Source organism: Tursiops truncatus, chromosome 5 (assembly GCF_011762595.2).
Source record: "Tursiops truncatus isolate mTurTru1 chromosome 5, mTurTru1.mat.Y, whole genome shotgun sequence".
In the NCBI taxonomy this organism is placed as follows: Eukaryota; Metazoa; Chordata; class Mammalia; order Artiodactyla; family Delphinidae; genus Tursiops; species Tursiops truncatus.
The window spans coordinates 44,141,418-44,167,938 of NC_047038.1; positions in this window are offsets into that span (position 1 = coordinate 44,141,418).

Sequence of the window (26,521 nt, forward strand, 5' to 3'; positions counted from 1 at the left end):
ACTTATGAAGTGACAGGCAATTGCAAAACCTGGTGATTCTCTTACTAATTAAAGTATGATGTTAATAGGACATAGGAGTAAAGTAGTATGCTAAGGCAGGAGAATCTATGAGCTAGACTTGAAGGATATAGAGGAGGAGAACAGAGGAGTTGGGGTATTTCAGCCTTGTGCCCAATGCCCCAGAGGGTCAACTGAATTTGGACCAACTCTGGCTAACACAGAGCCTCTTGAATTATCAGATCTCTCAAACAGAGAGAAAGGAAAATAGTTCTTGCTACTTTATTCTCAGTTTATTACTATAGATGACAGCCGACTGATGTGGGTGGACTAGGAAACAGACCTGCTAGGATGTGACTTCATGATAGTAACTTGGAGCCTATATAGATTGATCATATTAATGGCCTCTTATCTCATTCCTCAATGTACCCAGTGCATGTGACTTTGCTGTTCTTCTCACTAAAGAGGTGAAGTCTATTTCCTCACATTGAATATAGGTTGGCCTTGTGACTTGCTATGGCTGATAAAAAGCAGCAGAAGAGACCACACTCCAGTTCTGAGCTAGGGTCTTAGGAAGCTTTGGCCATTTCTGCTGGTCCTTGCACTCCTGCACTGCAATGAGAACATGCCTGGGATAGCTCGCTAGAGGAGGAGACACAAAAAGTAGAGCTGAGTTGTCATCATCATCCCAGATGAGGCCACCCAAGATCAGCTAACAGCCAGCCAACCCCCAGACTTGAAGTAAGCCCAGCCTAGATCAGCAGAGCCATCTTGCTGACCTGCAACAGTCTGTGGATACATAAGCAAACCCAGCCAAGATCAGCTGCTCCCAACCCAAATCACCTGAACCCTGAAGACTCACAAGACAAATATACAATTATTGTTGTTTGTCCAGAGGATTTGTGGTTGTTCATCATGCAGCATTATTGTGGCTATAGGGAAATTATACAGAGCCTTAAAGAAGCCACTGTTTCACTCTAGATTTTTAAGAACAAATTCATTAATCAGAGGATTGTTGTACTTCATGTCACAGGGCTCATGGTAAGAGGGTGAAGAGAAAGAATCTTAAACCTTATCCAGGCTGCCTATTCAATCTTAACTAGAAGCTCTAGCACATTCAGTTCCACTCGAGTGGTAAATATTTCCTCTTTAGCCAACCTTTAGTCAAGCTTCTCTGAACTCTCTGCTCAACTAGGCCTGAACTTCAGCTTCTGTCTCTGACCTTGTAGAGTCCAGTTTTAGCAAGAATGCTGCTAATCAGTTTAGAGAGAATCCCCCATCCTCAATATCTGATCTCTTGCAATATCTGGTTAAATTTCCACATCTCTCACCATCCCTTAGGTGATGTCTGATAACCCTAGCCTGCCTTCAGCAAGATTTTGAGTTGGTTTAGCAAGAATCTCCCTATCCCTGATGTTTCCTTTTAGTAATTTTTCATCCACCTACCCTTACCCTGATCCTTGGCTATAAGTACCCATTTTTCTTTATTATGTTTGGATTTGAACTTGATATCTCACCCCTACTTCAAAACCCTAGTAAAGTTGTCCCTACACCTATCACAATAGTATTGAATACAGTCTGCATTACCATTTTAAGTGGTGTCAGAATAATTGTTTCTTTAACACAAGACATATATATTGAATATCTAATGTATGTCGGACAACTTGCTAAGCACAAATTTATTTGGAGGAGTAATTCTCAATGGGAGGACACACTGGGGAAATAGAGCAGAACTATGGTATGTAACTTCCCTCCTCCCTCTACACTGAAACGCTGTGGGTGATGGTTATGAACTCTGTAAATAGCCTCTCCTGCTAATGAGAGAAAGTCGTATCCTTCAGGTATGTCGGGTGGGAAAAATTGAGAACCATCAACTTAATAAAGTCAGGGTTAAGTTTCTTTTGTCAAATATAACCATCATTTGCTGAAAATGGAGGACTCCTTTGCATTATTCTAGTCATACCTGCCAAACAGTAAGGAAAAGAATGACAATGCTCATGAGTTCCCTTGATATACAGGCCTTGTTTTGCAGCAGGGTCACTCAGTCAATGTTTTCACACTATAAAAATTCCCAGATAGGGCTTCCCTGGTGGCGCAGTGGTTGAGAGTCCACCTGCCAATGCAGGGGACACGGGTTCGTGCCCCAGTCCGGGAAGATCCCACATGCCGCGGAGCGGCTGGGCCCGTGAGCCATGGCCGCTGAGCCTGTGCATCCGGAGCCTGTGCTCCGCAACGGGAGAGGCCACAACAGGGAGAGGCCCGCGTACCGCAAAAAAAAAAAAAAAAAAAAAAAAAATTCCCAGATAGATAAAAAGTCCTTTAGCCAATAGATGATTATTCATTCAAAACAAACAAACAAACAAAGAATAAACTAGGCTTTCAGTAATGAATTTTTTCTTGATTCCCTAACATAAACATAGCATCAGGTGTTTGCTTATTAAATGCCATGCTTGAGGCCAAGCCCTATGGTGAGATTCTTAACCCAAGTGTGGATTAGCAGATGACTAAACTTGGATCCTGAGTCTGCACAAGAATATGAGTAGTAAGTAACCAAAAAAGTTGGCTAAAACACTCACTACCTAAAATTTCTAGTGTGCATTGCTAAAATTCACAAAATCCCTTTAACTTTTAGGAAGACCCTTGGTGATGGGCAGAATACTCCCTATGATGGTCAGTTTTCTGTGTCAATGTGGCTGGGCTAGTATACCCAGTGATTTAACCAAATATTAATCTAGGTTTGCCATGAAGGTACTTTGCAGATGTGGCTAGCATCTATAATCAGGAGACCTTAAATAAAGGAGATACCCTTGCTAATGTGGGTAGGCTTGAGCCAGTTGATTGAAGGCCTTAAGAGCAAAGACTAAAGTTTTTCAGAGAAGAAGAAATTCTGCCTCAAGATTAAAATCAGTTCCTGCATGTGTTTCCAACCAGCCAACCTGACCTATAAATTTTGGACTTTCCAGCCCCAATAATCATGGAAGCCAATGTCTTAAAATAAATCTCTTAATATATATACACATATATATGTAATACATAGATATATATGTACATACTATGTAGGTAATACATGTTACATATGTAATATGTATATTGTTATATATTATAATATATATATCTCCTTCTCTGGAGAACCCTGACTGATACAGTATATAAATTTAAACCTCCATCACCATCACAAAATTAACTTCTACAGTCCTGAACCACTTGCACCTATTTTGCACCCAACATATGAAATCACTTCTGATACATTTGCTTCTAACCACTTTTATGGTCTTAGGATTTGGACTTGAAATTGGATTCTGTATTCTTTGCTGTGACCTTTTGTAGGTGGCGCTGTTTGCTTTCTGCCCAAATCCACTTGGATCATTTTAACTTTGCTTTGTGTCCTTCCCCAGGATTTGGGGTGATTTTACTTCTGAGGGTCCACATCTGTGACTCTCTTTGGAATTCCTCCCTTGAGTTACTGAAGCCTCTTTCTCCACAAGCTCAGAAGCCTAAGAGTTTATATCCTCCTGTGTGGCTCTCAGCCAATGACTGCTGGTGTGGGAATATGAAAGTCCAGCTCCTGTGCCTTAAGTTGGGGTAAACTCTGAAAGGTAATTTGTACTCCAGAGGTCCCCTATGGAATTGGACTGAGACTGGGACTTTCCCTGAAACAGTATCCTTGCTTGATTTCATGTCATTTCTGGTCCTGCTTCCTTACTGCCTTACCAGTATCTTCTAGAAATGCTTCCTTATCTCAGGGTTTATTTCTGGCAAATTCAGCCTAGGACACCCTTTCCATTCTCCTTTATCTGTGATCCAGATTCTTATTCTAGCTATATTAGCTTGTGAGAGCCTGATGAGATCACCTGTCTCTAATTCTGCAGATGCTTCAGTGAGGAGTGAAACGCTTAGTTGGTTCTGGCCCCATGAGTAGAATCCAGATGGGTCTGACAAAATACTAAATATAGACTGCAAAAGCAAAGGTAGAATTTCAGAATGACACATTCATAGCATCTCAGAGTTAGAAAAAAACCTAAAGATATTTAATCCACAGTTCTACCTACTCATGAATTCCTTCTTCAGCCTCTCTGGAACGTGGTCACTCAGATCCCTTTTGAATGTTCTCTACTTTTTAAAACACTGAGTCTCATTGTTGAACAGTTCTATTAGAAAGTTTAATCTCATGCTGAGTCACTCTATCCTCTTATGAACTCTACCCATTTAAAATAAGAAGTCTTGCTGTTTATAAAAACTACATCACAGGAGGAAGGAGCCAGCGGTCCCAGTGACTGCACTCACCACAGTACAATTCCTTAACACAAAATTCTAGAAGTTTTCTTTTAAACCTGAGTTTAATTCAAGATCTTTCTCATATTTGCCTGTTTTCTATAGGGGAGGAGGAGCCTCAAGTCACAAGATGGGGATGATAAGACATTTCAATGGTCAACAAGGCAGAGACTTGGAGCTTTAAGTTGGCAAACTTCAAAAAGGCAACTTGTAAGGGTGCTGATAACATATTTGAGAAGATCACAATCTCTATCCAATAAAACACTGAGGATCCACAAAAGGGGTTACAATATTTGTGTAGCTAAGATACTCAAGTTCTGTAAAGAGTCACAGCAATTATCCAGAGGAAGTGAATATCAAGGATCTCTTTGTTGGGTGAAAATTTAACTTCTAGAAAACATGACATGAAATCTAGTGTTTATGTGGTGGCTGATTTCCATGAATACCCAAAGTGGGTGTAATTCCTCATTTGATCACCTAACCCACTCTATAACATTTAAGTTGAGTCCTGGCTTAAGGATCTTTCTGCCTGACTAACCATCTTCGGGCACTTCAGTCATTCTTTGAAATACACAGCAAGGCTCATTGCCCTCAGCCCACCCTCCCTTCTGCTCTGTCTTCTGTCCCAGTGGCTCCCCTTCCTCTTCCTATCTGGGTTCATCTCTGCATCTTGCTGTCCTTCAAATTCTCTTCCTTTTCAAGGGCTGAAACTGCACTGTAAATGAATGTTAAATTCAATGTCCTTCCTCAGGCCTAAAGGCTGACAAAATTTGCCCCTACCAATAATCTGCCCTCAACTTCTCTGGTTCCTTCCCAGGTCCCCCATTCCAGCCTCACTGGTCTCCTCACTATTCTTCAAATATACCAGGCACCTCATGCCATGGGGCTCTTGCATCATTCTCTCTTCTGTCTGGAAATATCTACCCCAACAAATTTCCCTGGCTTCCTTACTTCCTAGAGACTTTTGCTCACATGTCACATTACTAGACAGACTTTCTCTGACCACCCTGGCACACTTCCTAATTCCCCACTTTGCTCTATTTTACTTAATGGTACTTGTCATCTCTTTAGATGTTTGTAAAGTATATATGCTTATTCATTTATTGTTTTTCTCCCCCTATCAAAATATAATCACCAGAAGAGCAGAGAATTTGTCTATTTTGTTCATGGCTACCACCTGACATCTTAAACTATGTCTAGCATAGAGTGTAACTACTCAGTAAATATCTATTTAATAAAAAAATAAATAAATTTACATGTCACCAAAGTTCATACCTTAAGGTGTTTCTTTTTTGCAATTTTTTGTTTGCAAAAGTAACACAATACTCCTGCATTTCTGCCCCTACTTATGTAGTTTTCCTCCCCCAAAGCAAACAATATAATAATTTTTTATGTATCATACCAGGGACATTTTTTACATATACAGGAAAATACACATCAATATATTTTTTTATATGTTGGCCTACTATGCATTGTATTTTGCTAACTGAACAATATAACATGGAATTAGTCCATATCAGTATAAATGAAAGTACTTCATTTAAAAAATATTTGCTTGGGACTTCCCTGGTGGCGCAGTGGTTAAGAATCCGCCTGCCAGTGCAGGAAACACGGGTTCGAGCCCTGGTCCGGGAAGATCCCACATGCCGCAGAGCAACTAAGCCCATGAGCCACAACTACTGAGCCTGTGTGCCACAACTACTGAAGCCCATGTGCCTAGAGCCCGTACTCCACAACAACAGAAGCCACTGCAATGAGAAACCCACATACCGCAATGAAGAGTAGCCCACGCTCACCGCAACTAGAGAAAGCCCATGCACAGCAACGAAGACCCAACACAGCCAAAAATAAATAAATTTATTTAAAAAAAAATTTGCTTGGTCTTCCCCTGAAAGGATGTACCATAACTGATTTAACTAGTCCCCCTGTTGATAGACAGGTAGGCTGTTTCTGTTGTATGTTTTCTTTGTACCTTCATTATTTTGATTACTTTCAAATATTGAGTTGGACCATATAAAATTGTAGACAGTGAATGATTTTTGGTTTACCTAAACAACAGTGTCATTTGATTCAACCAAGTCTTCATTAAAAGGTTAAATATCTAGAATTGACAATCCTGGAGTAAAGGAGTTGGACATTTGTCAAATGAATGAATGTTGCCAAATCATCCTTCAAGGAGAATGCGTGATTATATTCCCAGTGTGTCAGAGTTCCTATTTCTCCACACTCCCTACTGGCACAGAATGTAATTAAATGTTCCTAACTTTATCAATGTGATAAGAAGAAAATGGTACCTCTCAGATTTAATTTGCATTTCTTTTATTACTAGGCTGAGCATTTCTTTACATGTATAAAAACCATTTGTGTTTCTGATTTTGTGAACTGTCTATTGAAATCTTCTGCCTATTTTTCTTTTAGATTTTTGTCCTTTTCTTATTGATTTGTAGAGGCTCTTTATAAAGAGAGGATCTGTATATTTGCAATCTGAATTGCAAATATTTTCTCCTACTTTGTATTTTGTCTTTATTTTTTATTTGCACTATTCTACTTTTACATTTATGTGGTTAAATTTATGAGTTTTTCATGTTGGTTTTGTGTTGTGATAAAAAATTACTTCCTCTATCCAAGATTATTTTGAAAGAATTTTCATATTTTCTTCTAGTACTTTCTAGATTCAATTTGTATTGAATCTTCTAAAAATATAGAGCTCATTTTTATGTATGAGGTGTGGTCAGTAGCCAGCTGTATATTTTTTTCAGATGGCTACTCAATTTTTCCCAACTCCATTTTTGAACATCTTTTTTTACTTTTTTTTTATATTTTAAATTTTCATATGTATTCCAGTTTATATTCTGAGATTTCTGATATATGTCACTAGTCTTTCTGTCTGTTAATGTAGCAATACCACATTGTTTTAATTACTGTAGATGTATAATATCAAAAACCTAGATCCTCCTTGGTACCCTTCTTTTTCAGTATTTTCTTGAACCTACTAGCGTGTTTAATTTCTATATTAATTTTATACTCAATGTATCTAGATTCCACCAAAAATTCTGTTGGAATTGAATTTAATGAGAATTTCTCTATTGTTTCTTCATTAAACATGATGCTGATTTTTGAAGGTAAAGTATATTTAAAATATATATTCATAAAGCTGTATATTGTGTAAAAAATATTCACTTTTTCTATTTACTAAGGTTTTTATTAAGACGAGCTACTAACTTCAGTATCCTTTTAGCATCTTTAGAGATGATCATAATTTTTCTCTTTTCACCTCTTTCTATGATGAATTATATGGATGGATTTCCTAACCTTTCAACACTCTGGAATTAAGCTCCACTTAGTGCATTATTCTTTTAAGGTGCTTCTGGATTCTGTTCATTATTGTCTCAGTCAGCTTGGGCAGCTATAACAAAACACCAAAGACTGGGTGTCTTAAACAACAGACATGTATTTCTCACAGTCTGGAGGCTGTGAAGTCCAACAAGATCAACACGCTGGTTAATTCAGTTTCTGGGGACAGTCCACTTCCTGACTTGTAGGCAGCTGCCTTCTATATCATCACATGGTGGAGAGAGAGAGAAAGAGAATGTTCTCTTGTTTCTCTTCTTACTGGGTGCTGATCCCATCACAAAGGCCCTACCCCCATGACCTCATCTAAACCTAACCACCTCCCAAGGGCCCCACCTCTAAATACATTGAGAGCTAAGGCTTCAACATATGAATTTTGGGGAGATACAATTCAATCCATAGGAGTTATCAGTATATGTAAATTAGTTGGTCTGCAATTTACTTCTTTTCTCTTTTTCTGTAAGGTTTAGGTTTCAATATTATGCTAATCTCATAAGAAGAGAATTTCAAAAACTGTTTTATACTTCTGTGTTCTGGAACAATTTAAGTTGGACTGGATTAACCTCTTCCTTACAGATTTGGTGGAATTACTCTATGAAATCATCTGAGGTGGTTGTTTTGGGGGAGATTTAACACTTTGACTCTTCTCACAGGTTTAATGTACACTAATGACACTTAAGCCTCATTAAGCCTCATTAAGTCCTCATGTATGGGACCCTAACAAGGTCCTAGAAGGCCCTAGGAATTGGTCCACATGGTTATATGTTTTTGTAGGAATTGGTCCACATGGTTATATGTTTTTGTGAAATCTGCAAATTAAAATGTTTTACATCACAATTGACTAAGGCCAGTGTCTCTTTCCATGCCAATTTCTATGTCACTCTTCTGGATTTGGCACATGATGTTGGAGTGGCTGCAGACATTTCAGGGATCTGGCTAAAGGGAACACAGTAGCCTTGGAGATGCACCACTCAAATCCATCCTTCAAGAAAGGACTCACATCCCAAGTGAAAGGAGCATAGTCAGGGGACAGTCTCTGGCCATCTTCTTCTTCAGGGTCTATTTGAGATGTAAAGAGTCTCCTTGCCCAAGGTCACACCCCTCCCAGGACAGCCCTCTCTTCCAATGACTGAGTGAGGAGGGATAGAAAGGCTCAGGCCTTTTAGGCCAATGCACAGCACTCTGACAGGTGATGCTGTCTCTAGGGCTTTCTGCAGCACAGGCTCTGTGCCATCCTGCTTCCTCTCTTTCTCACCCCAGATGTTGATCCCTAATGAATATCTTGCACCGTAAACTGCCTCCCAGTATCTGCTTCTGGAGGATCTAACCTGCAACAGGAAAGTCAAGTTCAGAATACATCTAGTTTAGTTTTAATAGAATACCACACACACACACACACACACACACACACACAAACACACACACACTACAGTCTTCAGTCATGTCTGTGTATTGTTAGCTGATATGTTATATAGGAATGGTTTCCAAAGTACTCCCACTTCCCACTATATTTACTTGCCTGGCATCATGACATGAAAGTGCAGCAGAGATTACACTGAGATATGAACTTGTCCTATGGTACCCAGTTCTGAAAGTATCTGGTATAGAGCAGAAACAAAGTTTGAACTGTATGAGGCCAGAAGCTAATCAGTGGAAAAGTCTTCCAGTTGTCAAATATTTACCTCTGAAAGCAAAGGATTTGTTTTCAATCAATACCTAGTCAAAATGGAAGATTTCTCCTGGAAGGAAAATACTCAATAATGCAACATATACATTTACAAAAGTACCACAGTTTCTTAAAAAATCAAAGTCTGCAAAATAAAACATCCCAGGATTCTCATGTGTAGGGCACATGTCAGAAGCAGTACTGAAAATAGTAGGAATATCTGTGTGTGAAGTCATGTGTTTTTTGGTTTTGTTTTCTGTATCCCTAGAAACTGAATTGCACCTTAGCAAGGCTGGGAGGTTGCAGACAAATGACATGTCAAATTACCATCAAAAACTGAAAGAACTTGGATAAACAAGGATTCCAGTGACAAAACCACATATACTTATAAATATGTCAATGCATGTAGCATTGACGTAATTGTGTAATGATTACACAATTATTCAGCTCAATGGAACATAAGAGCAATTTTAAAATGCATTGGAATTGCTCCACATTATGAGTAACATCAATTCAAACAGTATTTAAGATTAAACACTGCACAGGAAAACTTAAAATACATGAAAATCCATATCTTATATACATGAAAGAAACTTAATAGTGGTTTTTCCCATATTTGCTGACAATCCCAAAATGTTTTTATATTACCAGTAGAGCTGTGAAGCTGAAAGACACTAAAAGAGACAATAAGAAAAGAACAGATTTTGATAAATATTGCTAGAGGAAATAACAAATTGGTTTCTTGCCTTTCTGTAGAGAATGATGCTCAAAAATCATCTGTATATGATGAGATCACAAAGTATGTAGCCAAGAACTATAGAAGAAAATGTATTATAAATAAATCAATTAAAATATTATATTATTTACCTGAGTCTTATAATATTTGTATTTGGGTTTAGTGTTTATAACTTTTCTGTTTTTCTTTTTTCATTTCAAATAAACATTCACTTTGCTATTTTTTTGTTTCAGAAACGTGTGTCTTTTTTATAAAGAGGGTGACAAAATTACTTAAGCATTGAGACGCAAAAGACCAGAATCCACCTCTGCTCTTATGGGTGTGTGTTTGTGTGTGTAAATACACATATCTGCATCTAATGGTATTTGGGCTTTTAGATTTTCTATTTCTTCTGGGGTCAGTTTTAGTGATCTGTGTTTTTCTAGATAATCATTCTCTACATTCATTCTATTTGCCTTTTCCAATTTATTTACACATTGTTGAGCAAAGTATTTCATAATTTTTGCCTGCAATAATTTACCTTTTATGATTTAATTTGTGTGTTCTTTCTTTTCCCTGATTAAGTTATCCAATGGGTTTCTCTGTTTATTGTTCTCTTCTCTTAAAAACTCAGCTTTTCTTAGGGAACACTCTTACACTGTTGGTGGGAATGAAAGTTGGTACAGCCACTATGGAAAACAGTGTAGAGGTTCCTCAGAAAACTAAAAATAGAATTACCATATGATCCAGCAATCCCACATCTGAGAATATACCCAGACAAAACTATAATTCAAAAAGATACATGCACCACTATGTTCATAGCAGCACTGTTCACAATAACCAAGACATGGAACTGAGCTAAATGTCCATCAATTGATGAGTGGATAAAGAAGATGTGGTACATATATACAATGGAATACTACTCAGCCATAAAAAAGAATGAAATAATGCCATTTACAGCAACATGGATACAACTAGAGATTATCATACTAAGTGAAGTAAGTCAGAAAGAGAAAGACAAGTACCATATGATATCACTTATATGTTGAATCTAAAATATGGTACAAATGAACCTATCTACAAAACAGAAACAGTCTCATAGACATAGAGAACAGACTTGTAGCTGCCAAAGGGAAGGGGAGAGGGAGAGGGATGGACTGGGAATTTGGGGTTGGTAGATGAAAACTATTGCATTTAGATGGATAAACAACAGGGTCCTTCTGTATAGCACAGGGAACTATACTCAATATCCTGTGATAAACTATAATGGAAAAGAATATAAAAAAAGAATGTCTATATGTGTATAATCGAGTCACTTTGCTGTACAGCAGAGATTGACACAACATTGTAAATCAATTCTACTTCAATAAAAAAAAAGAGTGATAAAAAACTCAGCTTTTCTTTATTAGTTCACCAATTTTTAAAAATTAATTACTTTCTGCTCTTAGTTTTATTTAATTTTTTTTCTGGTATGCCTTTTCTAATTCTTTTATTTTCACCCATTCTTTGTTTTAAATGTTTTTATTTTATCAGCATATAATTGGGTTTGTTTTGTAATTCAGTTGTGTTTTTAAAATTATGGTATTTGGCAATATAGGGATGGGAGAGTGGGAGGTATAAACTACTGGGAGTAAGATAGGCTCAAGGATGTATTGTTCAACACAGGGAGTATAGCCAGTATTTTGTAATAACTGTAAATGGAAAGCAACCTTTAAATCTGTATGCATTTAAAAAAAAAACTATGATGTTTGGCCCATTTGCAGTTACTGACATGTCAGACGTGCTTAGTCTTAATCTTGGTATTATGGCATGCTTTCTGTTTGCATAGATTTTCTTTACTTTTTAAAAATCTTTCACTATATTGTGTGTTCTATTCCTTTGATCATTTGAAAGGTTTACATATTTCTGCTACATAATTTCTTTATAATCATAACAACATAATATATTTAAGCCTTCTTGTTCCTTAAACAGCATCAATTGAGCTTCCATGATAAGAGTGACAAAATTGATAAATGACCATTTTTTCCCCTGCCCCATCCTCCAATTTTAGTTGATTATACAATTTTGTTAATGAATTATCATCTTTAAATGACATATTTTAACTCCCGGTTATAAAGAACAAGGATATAAGCATACTCACATTTCTTTCATTTTTCTCACCCTTCTTTCCCATTGTAATTTGCATAGTTTCTACATTGTTAATATTAATAGTATTTATACTCTATACTCACATTTATTTAGTCTTTATTCTACTTCTGAGTGTAATACTATGTTTCTTTTTATGGATTCCTTTGCTATGGACTAACATTTCTTTGTTGGCTAAAAATCATACTCCTGGAGTTTCTTCAAGAAAGGATCATAGGACCTACACGTTTGAAAATGTTTTTCTGACATTTTCTGTATCTGAGTTAGGGATAAAATTAATGGGTCTTATTTTATTACCTTGAAGATATCATCCTTATGTTTTGATACTGAAAATTGTTTTACTCTTACATAGAGAAAATGTGTTGGGGCAACGGAATTCCAACAGTCTCAGAAATTAAAGCCACTATAAATTGGTCACTCGATCTCAAGACAGGTTGAAACCTGATGCACTTTGGTTTCTTCCCTACTGAAATTCTATAATCTGGATCCAAATGCAAAGTTCCCCTTTCCAATAATATCAATGGATTTGAGTTAACAAAGTTGCATATTAAGTAGCAGGGTTTTTTTTTAATTGTCCATTTTTTAGCTCAAATTGCCTAATAAAAACATCTAACACAAATCTATTTCAGTAAGGCTCCTCTTCCTATTTTTCAAGGCCTTTACTTTCTGTCTTAAAGTTTATAATTCACCACACCCCTACAGAGCCCCTCTGACCCATCCAACCATAAGTCTTTACTCATACAGTTTGCATTACCTCCTTCACCCCATTCCAAACTTGCTTTGTGAAACCAGACACCCCAGATTTAATCTGGTGGCATTGCCTTTTCCCTGACTCCACTTATCCTGCAATCAAAACACCCACATGTAACTGCATGCTTTACTAAAGTAGAGCCGTTTACTTCTTTAATATAAATTTAGTGATGAACTTCCTAGCTGTGGCCTATAATAAACTGTGTTCTGGCCCTGGATAAAGTTCTACTCAGCCTTGCTGCACTGGGGCCCAGGAAGTGGGAGATATATTTCGTGTTAGTTTCCATCACAAAGTCCATGTATTGAACTTTTGCTTTTTTGATTCAGTAATGGTAACTCTAATTAATGATAATAATTATCTTATTTTTAAAGTTTTCCTGGAGCTATATATTTTAAGAAATTAAGGCAATTTACATGCTTTAGATTTGAAATTAATGGCCATGCCCTCACTACATAAAACTTTAGATGTAATTTATTTCCCTTTGTGCATGTGTTGAAATCACCTTATTTGTGGTATAAGAAGCATTCCTTTTCCTTTCTTTGTTAGATTTTAAACTTTTCTGAAATTTCAGCAACCTCTTTATTGATTTTCAAAAAGTATCCATTGCATAATATTAAAAATATAAAAACATGAAGATATTTAATATCTGTAATCTTAGTTTATAAAATAGTAGTAAAGTTTTTGTATGTTTCTCCAAATAAACACATACATATGCACATGGGTTTTTTTAATGAAATCTATATTAAATACTTCATCCAGGACTTAAAAAATTTTTTTCAGTTTTAAAACAAATGTATATATATATATATATATATATATATATATATTTAATATTTATTGGGGTATAGTTGATTTACAATGTTGTATTAGTTTCGGGTGTACAGCAAAGTGAATCTGTTATACATATATCCACTCTTTTTTAGATTCTTTTCCCATATAGGCCATTACATAGTATTGAGTAGAGTTCCCTGTGCTATACAGTACATCTTTATTAGTTATCTATTTTATATATAGTAGTGTGTATATGTCAATCCCAATATGCCAATTTATCCCTCCCCGCCTTGCCCCCTGGTAACCATAAGTTTTATTTTCTACGTCTATATCAATAAATATACATTTGTTTTAATGAACTTATCTCCAAAACAGAAATATTTCTGTTTTGGAGATAAGTTCATTAAAACAAATGTATATTTATTGTAGAAAATTTAGTAAGAAACTTAAGATGTTTTTAGTCTCCTATCAAAGACACCTTAAAGAATGGAAAATATGGAAAATGACAAATTATCAACTGAAAGAATACATTTGCAGTAGAATTAATTGACAAATGACTAGAATAAAGAATATTTCAAGAGCTCATAGAGGCATAATAAAAAGACAAAATGTCCAAATTAAAAATGGATTTAAAGAGTATGAATAGGGATGACACAGGAGCAGAAATATAAGTGGCTAAAAATAATACAAAAAGATGTTCAACCTTCATCGTAATTGGGAAAATGCAAATCAAGATAAAATATCATTTTACACCGAATTAATTGACAATCAATTTTTTGGACAAATTCATAATAAAAATTTAAAAGTTTGAACAATGCCATATTTTGGAGATATGGATCAAAGGGAATTCTTGCACATAGCTGTTAAGAATAAAAACTGGTATAGCAATTTTAAAAAGTAATTTGGCATTTTCTTTTATAGATAAACATTTGCTTACCCCACCAATCAGCAGTTTCCCTTCCTGGCATATACCCAAGAGAAACTCTTTTACATGTGTACCAGGAGATGTGTGCATGAATGTTTTTAGTAACACTATTCAAAATTGCAAAAAATTGGAAATGTTTCACACATTCATTGCCAAAAATATATAAACTGTAGTATAGTCACAAAACACATTTTCATACAGCAGTGAAAATTAATGAACTATATCTATATATTATTTGGGTAACCTAATATTATACTATACTTGGGAGTTGCAAACCAGGGTGATGAAAAGGGAACTAAAGGAATAACATACAAGAGTAAAGAAATAAATAAAAAACCATGGTCTATGCATGGACCAAGGGTGATAGTGTGGCAGAAACCATGGATTACAGTCAATCCACTGTTATGCACACTGAGAACACATGTCAAAAGAGAAATTATTATATTTTTTTGTAAAGAAAGAAAATTTAACTTTGCTTCCCAGTGACATTTCAAGATCGCTTACTAAATATGCAATCCAGTTACCCCATGCTTCATTGTCCTGGATTTTTCTGCCTCATTTCTGCTTGTACCCAGATGACAGGAATTTCCCCCAAGTAGTTTCTTCCATTAACTGTCAACTTCTTTCTTTTTTAAAAATAATGGGTTTTTTTGAAGTATAGTTGATTTACAATGTTGTATTAGTTTCAGTTGTACAGCAAAAAAATGATACAAATGAACTGATCAACTTCCATCCCTTCTTTCTCTATAAGTCTTTCTTATCCTTGAAGGCCCAGTTCAACATGTTCACCAAAACTTTTCCAATCAAAGTCTAGCTTTCTTAGAACAGACACGTAAATGTAATAGAAATAAAAGATGCAGGCACATCCTAAAAAGAGCAAAGGAATTAAATAAACATGACATTTGATTGATACATATGCCTCAGTGTCTTACACACAGTTTTACTCAAAACTTTCGTTCCTCCTTCTCCATTTCTTCCCTTCCTCTGCATTCCCATAAAATGTTTCTATTAAGCACTCTTTTTTAAAAATTTGTCTGAGCTATCTCTATTAAATTTACAAATATTTTCCAAATTGTAAGTACCTAGAAGGCAAGGACCATTCTTGTAGCAGGTGTTGTTGGTGCCTCACCAGATCCTGTGGGATCCCTTTTATAGGCTGGGTGTGCCCATTCCCCAGCTGCTGACCGCCCAGCTGCTCCCAACTCATACCTGCAGTCTTCTCTGGAGGGTTGCCCTTGAGCAATTGTAACTGCCTTGGAGTTTATATCTCCCTCAGAACAGCCAGTAGCCAAAGACTGTGGGACGCAGGGGCTACAAAAGCCCCTTGCCTTAGAGCTGGACAAATTCTATGGTGCAAATTACACTCTTGAGCTTCCTTCCAGGATAAGATTAAGGCTAGATTTGACCTTGCTTGTCGTCTTCTCCTTCTCGATCCTTCTTTCTTTACTCCCTTACTGGGGTCTCCTGAGAGCACACCTTCAGTAAATCACTTGCACAGGAATTCTCGTCTCAAGCTCTGATCCTAGGAAACCTGAACTAACACAGTTAGTTACTAAAATTTGTATCATCTAAAATGTTGAATACAGTGATTGGAACAGAATAGAACTTGGCACCATTTTCTTGAATTTAGTTGTATTAAAGTTTGCTGGAATGATGTTGGTATGTGTGTGGGAGAAAGAATTTATTCTTCTTTTCCTTTTATAGATAAATGTATCCAAGGGCTCTTGATTGTTAAAGGTAGAACACATTTCAGAATAGCTTAAGCACAAAAGATAATCTATTGGTGCACATAACTGAGAAGTCCAAAAGCAGCCCAAGTCACCCTGAGTTAAAGAGTTTTAGGCACAGGTGAAGCCAGGAACTCAGATGGTGTCATTTTTCCATTTATTCCCCTTTTCTGCTGGTTTCTGTTTTCTTTGGCATATTGGTCTTTTTCTCCTCTATTGTAGGTGGTTTCCTTCACTGGGCACAGAAAGGTGGTGGTAGACAGCTTTAAAATACTGCATCTTCACTTCTTGTGAGCCCAGAAGGAACACACCTTCTCTTTCTTTGTGTAGCCATGCATAAACTCGCAAAGAATATTGTCTGACTAAATGCCCATCTCTAAATGAATTACTGTGGCCAGGTGATATAGGAAGCAGGCAAACTTGGGTCATGGGTCCACTACTGTGGCCCAGGGCCCAAGTCAGTGAAGTCCTTTCTGAAACATGTGGGATGGAATCTGCTTAGGAGAGTTTGTATCTGTTTGAAGAGGGGAGTATGGAATATTAGACACACGAAAGCAACATAATCTACCTGTCACCGTACACAATAAGCCTGATCATTGGCAAATCCATTTTATTGTCTTATTTACTTACTACTTTTTAAAAAATGTTCTACACACTTCATTTATATTGGCTGTCACAATTACTACATTTAGACCCCATTAGAAGGTTTTTTGCCCCAAGCCTCTTGCCTCAGGAGTTGTGTACTTTGGAGGGCTTCCTTGAAATTTTCCAAGTCCCCCTCCAGTTTCTGATCCCCATGTATCCCTTCCAGGGCATGCTCTGATCCTCTGCTCCACATGTGTGGTTGACCAGCTGCTCCTAGGAGGACTAGAACTTGTATAAGTTTGTCCTGGGACCAGTAGCTGGTCCCTGGTTCCAAGAGAGTGCATAGGAAGTAGATTGCTCTTGCTTGCTGACCTAATATTTCTTTCATAGAATTGTACGTGATTGGTCCCCAGAATGCTGTGACTGGTTTTTGTGACTCTCACATACTGATCGGACAACAAAGAGTATGTAAGAACATCTTCCCTATCCACTCTCCTAAATCTGTATCAATAAATCGTCATACTTCTACAAATCCATTTTTTTAAATTATATTTTTAAACAGATTGTTTATATAGAAAAAGGCCCCACTATAAACATTTTCCTGGGGCCCTGCACAGCCTATAGGAAGCCCTGCCTGCCATACTCTCTGAACCCTTCTAAGGAATATTGACTCAACCATGTTTTTTTGTTAATAGATGCAAATGTTTTTTAAGCATTTTGGGCTTTTCCTTCATACAGGGGGGCATGTTCAGTGCCACACAACTCCTCAGCCGTAATGATTTGACCAGAAATGGTCACCTGACCCAAACACAGTCAAGCAGTATTGATGACTCAGATATTTTGGTAGAAAAATATGGTTGCAAATGCTATATCACTCACCCACAAAGGGGAAAGTTCTACATCTCCTCTCTTTGACTCTGTGATCCAAAAGAGTACAGTAGAAGTGGTGCTATACGGTTTCCAGACCTAGGCCTTATAAGATGGGTAACCTCCACTTTCTGTCTTTTGTAATACAAGTCATCATGCTGTGGAGAAGCCCAGGTAACCATGTGGAGATGCCCATGTAGAGAGAAACCCATGTCCTAGCTAGCAGCCTCCACTGAGTGCTCAACCAACAGCCAGCATCAGCCCTCCAGGTATGTGGGTGAGCCATCTTGGAAGTGGATCTTCCAGAACCATCTGAGAGACCTCAGCTGATGCCACATGAAGCAGAGATAAGCTGAACCCACAGAGACCTGAACAAATTGCAGATTTGTTGCACTGCAATAGATGACCAGAATTTCTACTCTCTCAGTCTCTGCTTCTCAGACATTATAGTGTGGGCTGACACAAAAACTCTTCAGAAACAGGGAGCTATCAATCTCATTAGATTCTTGCTATTAGAAATTAAAGTTTGAAAAGATGAAGAAATAAGTATTGGCTGTAACAAAAGAAGTTACAAGTCCATGAGATTGGGGAGGAGTCCATGATAAGGAGAGGGGGCAAGAGGAATCATGAAGGATCTGATGAAGTTCAGCTCAGTCCCACCCTCAGTATCGTCACATGTATGTTTACATTAATTTTCCTTCACATGGACAAAGGCATGAGTTTCACTGGTAGTCAGCACATCAGCACTCTGAGGATAAAAGTAACCTTGAGCACCACTTAGTTAAGAAGGAAAAGAACTTGTCATTTCATGTTGTCATTTCAGTCTGTAATTACCAAAAAGTGTTTGAAATATTTCCAAATCAAGACAAAGAAATTGAGACTTTGAGAGTGTGTTCGTTTTTTATTGCTGGGTAATACATTACAACAAATGCAGTGGGTTAACACACCACAAGTCTGTTATATCACAGTTTCAATGGGTCAGCCTTCTGGGCATGGGTCAACTGGGTTCTCTGCTTAGGGTCTCGTAAGGCTGAAATCAAGGTGTTTGTCGGGCTGCATTTTTATCTGAGGTTCAGGGCCTCTTCCAAACTCACTTATTGTGGCAGAGTTCCTTTCCTTGTGGCTGCATAAATGAATCACTGTTTCTTCCCAGCTGTCAGCTGGGGCCTGCTGTCAGGTCACTGTCACTTGGGCCCATCCACAGACCTCCCCACAACATGGCAGCCTACTTCTTCAAGACCAGCCAAAGGATCACTCACACTCCAACTTTCTTTTCAACAAGGGACAGTGTCTTTTAAGGACTCTGTCCTTAAGTCATACCTGCCCAGAACAATCTCATTTTTGATTAACTCAAAGTCAACTCATTTGGGATTTTAAATACATTTGCAAAATCCCTTCACTCCCCACCTAATTGTGGGGATGGAATCCATCATATTTAGCCTTGCCCGCACTCAAGGGGAGAGCATCTACACCAGGGGTGTGAAAATTTGCGGGACCATCTTAGAATTCTGCCTACCACAGTATGATTATCAGATATAGTATAAGACACCAAGTTAAATTTGAATTTCAGATAAGCAACAGGTAACTTTTTGGTATGATTTTTCCCCAACCTTAGACTCTGGAATGCTCTACAATGTCTGAATTGGGGTCAGAAGATCAAATGTTCACAAGGGACAGGCAGGTGATATAAGTGAGTAGAGCAGGCCAGGTAGGAACTGTGGCAGGCTGGGGTGCTCATGCCCCAGGTATAGGGGGCCAGGGCTCCACCACAGCAGCTGGCTATTGCCATGAGGACTCACAGGTCAAGCAGCTGGAACTTCTGATTGTTTTTCAGGAGACAGCACTTTTACTTCAATTTCTACTTGAATTCTCCCACTGATCACAGTAATCCAAAATTTTCAAACGCATTTCACGAGCTATACAAAATGTATTTATGGACTATAGTTTGGCCCTTGGAGGCCAGTTTGTGACCCATAATCTAAAATCTGTAATTACCAAAAGAGAAATCTGCAAAAACCTTCGTTCTCCCATGCAGGTAAGGCTTTCATTGGGCCTGTTCATGACACTCTTCCATCTAAAGTTTAAAATATTTGCAGCCATTTACTTCTCCTCTTCATTTAGCCACTGAGCTTCATCTCTAAGACAAAATTGATTTGCCTCATCAGAAAACTGATTTACAAGTCCTACAAGGCAGCCATAATGTCAAAAAATCAAGAGCCAGATTTACAAACCCACCAAAAGGTACAATAAATGCCAAATAAAAACTCTCAATTTACCAATCTGTGTTTGTAGGAAGCATAAATCAGTGACAAGGATGGAATGATCCTGGCATTATTATGATTAAGTTTTGATATTCTAATTTTTTAAAAGTATTTCCTTGCAAGTTTGATCTGCTCTTTACAAGTGAACTTCTGATTTTAATGACCATTTAATAATAATAGCCTTATAGAAGCTTGGCTGATGGAGGCTTGGGTTAGGTATTAAAGTCCACGGTATATTATAATTTGGAGACTCAGAAAGACCTTTGCAGGATTATTTCTGGACAGTTTTTTACTTTAATCCTGAGGGCCAGTGTTCTCAAAGGAGAGCACGTATACCTTTGTTGGCACACCAGATCATTTTAGAAACATTTTAAAAATCATTATTTACTTATTCCAATTTTCCTTCATGTTTAATGAAAACAAACAAAAAACCCTAGCACGTGGAGATGGAAATTTAATGAAGATTATGGCTCAGGACAAGGGTAAGTTTAAATTTTAAAAACTAAGTGAATTTAAAGAAAATATTAAGAAAAGCATTGTGAAGATGATACAAAAATACAGCAAAAAATAATAAAGTTGGGAGGCAAATGATGGAGGTGTGAAGAATACTGTTATAGAGGGTTAGACGTGGAAGCCATGGTGTGGACAGCCCAAGAGGTCAGCCTGCACACAGGTCTGGATTAGCCACGCAAGGCCCTGAACATTCAAGCCCAAAGTCCTTTACCTTGCTTGGTTTGTTTTCTCATGGCATTTAATACCCTTTATGGTGTGCCATGGGTTTTGACTTTAGGATGCATTTTCTCTGGGAAGAATTCTCGATCTTTGGCTCAGAAGCCATTAAGGACCTAACTTCTACTCAGGGCAAGATGAAGACATTAGAGGTGACAGGCCCTCTGGAGTGATTTGCAGCTCTGGGGTCGTGACGGGGCTGGGCATACGCTCACCTCTAGGACTCCCCTGGACATCACAGAGCAGGAGTCTTTAATGTTTCTGCTCTGCTCTCTTTCCATCATTCAACATGGCTAATGCCCAAGCATATTGGTACTTGCCAGAGGCTTGGGACAACCCGTGGTATCAATAAATAATTTAAGGGGAAGCAGAATGGCAGCCAAAAGAGAGGTGAGGAGCTCCAAGCAGGTCTTCCTCACTCTCTCAGCATAGACGTCTCTCAGTTAAAAGCACATGATCTCATGGCAAAGGGATCACAAGCTCTAACCTGCATTTTCCGCTCATGATGGCATCGCAAAGCCCCCTTCTCATGTATTGTCGCCATCAGCTATGTGGTGTGGGACGTTGGGGGAGAAAAAGAGGAGTTTGGGGCTGAGAGAAATGAGGAGATAATTGAAGCACCAGGATTCTTGGGCTGAAGGAGGAGCTGACAAGGGATCAGAGAAGGGAGAGGATAGACAGGCAAAGAAGGAGGTGTGTTTAGAACAATGGGCTCCACAGTTTCAAGAATGAATAGCCTTCTTTTCTGTAAGGGGAGGAAGGGGAAACTTTCTACCTTAAAAAGAAAAATGATTCTTAAAGCAACTTGTGCTCATTATAGAAGTGTAGACAAGTCAAAATAAGCCCATAAAATATAGCCATAATTTTTCCCACTCAAAGATAATAGCTGTGTGGACCCCTATTGAACGGATCATCTATTCTAGTGGGATCTAACATCATATATAGCATTATCACATCTATACCCTCAATAAAGAAAAGTTACTGTGTTATTGATTATTGACTGTGAAAATTCATAGGGTCAAAGAGCTGAACTTAGCATCGAGACACATTTGAAATGCAGTCATGCGTAAGTGTAAGTGACTTATTCAGATTATAGATTAAGTTTTGTGCCCGTGTCTTCTTCCCTGCAATAGCCACCCCCCATCCGCCCAGCCCCCCACACAGTAGACTATTCCACTCACACAATCAGGAATATGTAGGTGCAACAATTTCTTTAAAATATGTATCGTGCCTCTACTATGTTTAAGGCACAGTGCCCAGGTACTGAGTACTCACTTGTGAAATTTAAAAAAGAAAAAGAGAGAGAGAAAAACAGATATAACGCCTGCTTTCTTAGAGTTTTTATTTTAGCAGGGGAAAACTGACTCTGAGATGTTTCACATGTGTTTTTTTTTACTAAAACTAAAACCTAAAATGATTCTCTTTTTAAATAATGAATTAGAGTGGATTCAGCTTTATTTCTTGGGTAACATCAGTCTCACTGATACTTGGAATTTGCTGTCTTGGTGAGAAAGAATGGGATAGAGTTACAATGAGTACTTAGGAAATTGTAGATAATAACCTTGTGTTTTTCCCAGATAAAGTACTGCATGGATGAACATCTTCTGTTGTAACTCTCTATTATAACTGACCAGAAAAAAAGCAAGAAGCACTGCTTTCTAGAATTCACATAGTTGCTGATTCTACGGACAGACATAGTACCCACAAAATGAGCTATGGACCTTCTGCAAATACCTTCTACTGCAGTTCTTGAGAGTAAAATGATCTCCATTGCTACTGGCAAAGGAGGTAAGGAACAGGTGTGACTGAATGTGATTGTAACAAGTAACATTCAGCAAATCTTCCCTGAGGGGGTCCTTGTGCTGGGCACTGGGATATAGATAGGAGTCAGAATGTCCCGTACCTGGAGGGAGCTCATGGCTGGAGTGAGGCAGAAGTGGGCCAAGTTATCCACAGACACAGTATAATAAGTCCAGCTCACAGTTAGACCAACTGTTCAAAGGAATAGTAACCTGCAGAGTTTCACCAAGGGGGTGCATATTATAGGGTAAGGATGGTTTGTCCAGTAAAGAAGGAAGAGGAAGGATGTTACTCCAGGCAGAGGAACAGCATATACCAAGGCACATGTGTAAATGTGAAGAATTCAGAGAATCTGCAGAACCAACAAGAGGGGGAGAGTGTCAGAAAGGGGCCAGATTAAGAAGAACCTGATGCCATGTTATGTTTGGATTTAATCCTGACGGCCAGTGTTCCCAAAGGAGAGCACATATACCCTTGTTGGCACGCGAGGACATTTTAGAAAATTTTTAAAAATCATTATTGACTTATTCTAAGTATCCTTCATGTTTAACGAAAACAAGCCAAACAAACAAACAAACAAACAAAACCTAGCCCATGGAAATGGAAATTTAATGAAGATAATTGCTCAGGACAAGAGTGAGTTTAAATAAAAAATAGTAAGTGAATTTATAGAAAATATTAAGAAAAGCATTGTGAAGATGATACAAAAATACAGCCAAAAATCATAAAGCTGGGAGTCAAATGCTGGGAGGTGTGAGGAATACTGTTATAGTGTGTTAGGCATGGGAGCCGTAAGTGTGACAGGAGAATATCTGCGGGGCATTGTTTGTGGATTGTGTTCTGCTTTCCAGAAGATCACGCGAGCAGCAGAGTAAAGGATGAGCTAAGACAAGGGGAGAGGAGAGGTGGGACTCTGAGTTGGGAGGCAAAAGAGTGGTTCAAGAAAGAGATCGTGTGGATGAAACTACAGCAGTGATGGTGTTGACAGAGACAAGGGACATATTTGAATATGCTTCCCCCACCTCCTGTCAAAATAGCACACAGCTTGGCAAGCAGGCAGGAAATGAGGAGAGGAAGGCTTTTTCCCAGATTATTATTATTTATGCTTCCTTTCCCATTTATTGGTATTAAAATCATAATGTCACGTGGTGGTGATGTTTTCTCCCAGTGCCCGGAAGCAGCAGTTCTAAGTGCTCATAAATATCTTTGGGAATGGATGTACCAGAGAGTTTGAAAATGGACTCTCTGAGTTAGTCATTACAGCATTTGGGCTTAACTGCCCGCCACTTATGACTGGCCACATGTAAAGAAATGCCATTTTGAAGTTCATTAGTTGCCATCCAATAACAGAGGAGCCAGTTCCTACCAGGAGGATTGATGGTTCTTTTAATCCCCTCTTTTCTTGATGGCCTGAGTAACTCAAGATTCAACAGCTCCAACAAACACTGGTTATGGTGGGGAGGGGAGAAAAGGTAACATGGTGGGTACCACTTCAATTTTTCCTGCTTGCTATTCATCTTCATTTCCTCTCCTATCAGCCCCCAAAGAACAACCCTTCTCCCACTTTACTCTTTGAATGTGGATGAGTCTAACCCCATCCCTTGCCCTCCAGCAAGATACAAGTCTCAGGTGTGGACAATTAGAGTATCTCAACCCTATGGCCAGAGTGACTAGTACATAATTTAGCAAATAGCACAAGCACAGCCAAGCAGATTCAGTCCCAGCACATTTTGCTGGAACTATTCGATAGAGAAGCACTTTTTCTACTATTTAGATGTAAACTTGAAGGGCTGGAGGGTCATATGGGGAGGGAGAATGAAGCCTATCCAGAGAGACATGGAGATTCAGGAGACAAAGTGTCTATATCTCGATGTCATTGTTTGGTTCTTCGGATATTTTCTCTCCTGGACTTGGCAGTTTAGTGAGAAAATACCAGCCCTACTCCCATCTTTTCTTCCTCAGGGCAATTTGAGTTGGGTTTCTGTCACCTACGACTAAAATTCATTACACAGTCCCTCTGCCCTTGATGTTCTAAAAAGCCCAGCTCAGTAAGAACAAGTGCAACTGGGATGGTATGGGGAGCAGCAGTGGGAAGGAGGCAAGCATGGGAGGGAAGGGTAAAGGGGTGTCTTGACTCAATTCTGCACAGACTTATTGAGGGTTTGCTATGGGAATGGAAGTGTGCTGGGCAAGGTCTGGCAGAAGAGAAGGGATATAGAGATTTAAGAAAATGGTCAGTGTCCTTAAAATGATTAGAATACATGCAGGTGGGAGCAAGCGTAGTGTTACTTCTTGCCTCTGCCAAAGCCACACCACTGCCACCTTTTGTCTGGCTCTCTATGTGGGATGCCATCTGCCATCCCAAAGAGAAAATTGACAACATCAGCTGAACGCTCCCCAACATCCTTGTCTCTCTTTGCCCAATATCTGGACAAAATTAACACCCTGGAGATTAGTTTTGTAAGTATATATGAAAAAACAAAACAAAACCCAACACTGGAAGTTCAGCATGCAGATTGAATAATGATCTGTAAAAAAACTTTCCCTACAGCCTTTCCTCTTTTCTTTTGTGTGCATCCCTCCGGCAACGGCATTTTACCTCCATTTACAAAACTGAGTATGAAAGATTTGGAAGGAAAGAAGGTGAAAGAAAGAAGAAAGGAAAGGAGGAAGAGAGAAAAGGAAGGAAGGAAAGAAGGAAGAAAGGAAGGAAGGAAGGATTGAAGGAGGGAGAGAGAGAGGGAGGGAGAAATACTGGTTGCCTCTTGGCGTTCGTTGGCATGGAAACGTGATATATCTCTGAACAAAGATTTCAGTTCAATTGCAATACTATTGTGTATCAATCCACAACCCTGGACCGGGATCACAAAGCATTACCAAAAAAATACAAGCTAAAGGGGAATCTAGATAAAAAGTTGGGGAGATAGTCCCTGGAAATCCAGAGAAGTAGCCAGTCTGGAAGTTGAGGTCACAAAAGAGTCCTAGCTCAGCAGAGCAGGGAGAGGCAGCCGTTGCCTTTCTCTCCATTGCTTAGCCAGCAGAAATCAGGTCGTTTGCAGATCCTGCCTGCCCTTCTATCCTGGAATAAGAAATATATGGCCGTTTGTTATTTCTGCATGCAGTGAGGATGCTTCTCTCTTCTGCCTCCTTAATGGAACCACTGGGGCTATAAGCACTGCAAGAATTCAGCATGCAAAGCAGCAACGCCGTGGATCCCGCTTGCTTCTGTGGCTGTGTACCTCGTTGTTCCTGTCTTGGAAACCCTTTTCTCTAGGCTCCCTTGCAGGGCTGCCGAATTCCTAGTGCACCTTTTCAAATTGAAGCACACAGATTTATGGCTCCTCCTCTGAAGCTAAAATCCAGGAAAGGTGATACATATGGGAAAAGTCCTTCAATCTTGAACATGCTGCCTAGTAATTCAGCAAGCAGGCTGGTTCGAAGGAAATAGTCAGAAATATCTGTGAAAAACAAGAGCTGAGCAATAAAATAATGATGCTTGGAATACTCATTAAGATTATAACTACCACAGGAACCCAACAAGGGCAATCCGCTCTTGCAGCAGGGAGATGGGGTTGTGTGTACATGTGAGTTTTGATAGACAAAAATCGACAGTTTTCACCTCAAAGTGTTTTTTTTTAGAATGTATGAGTTGTAAATTAATAGAAAACTCAAATTCACACCTGCCTTTATAAAGACTCATTAGCAAAACTCTGTGAGCCCAGACAGATAAAAAGCATCAGATCACTACAGACTGGCAACCCCTGGGAATGGAGTGCATCGTCCTGTAAAGGATGTATCAAAGGACAGCTGTGAAATCCATCAGGGCTGGGAAGATGGTCATTCAGGCGGGAGGCAAATGCTTGGGACGGGAAATCACACGGACTGTTTGGGAAATGGTGATTGAGCCAGGAATCAGATTAGGAGCCTGAGATATGAAGAATGGCAGAGAAACCCAAAGA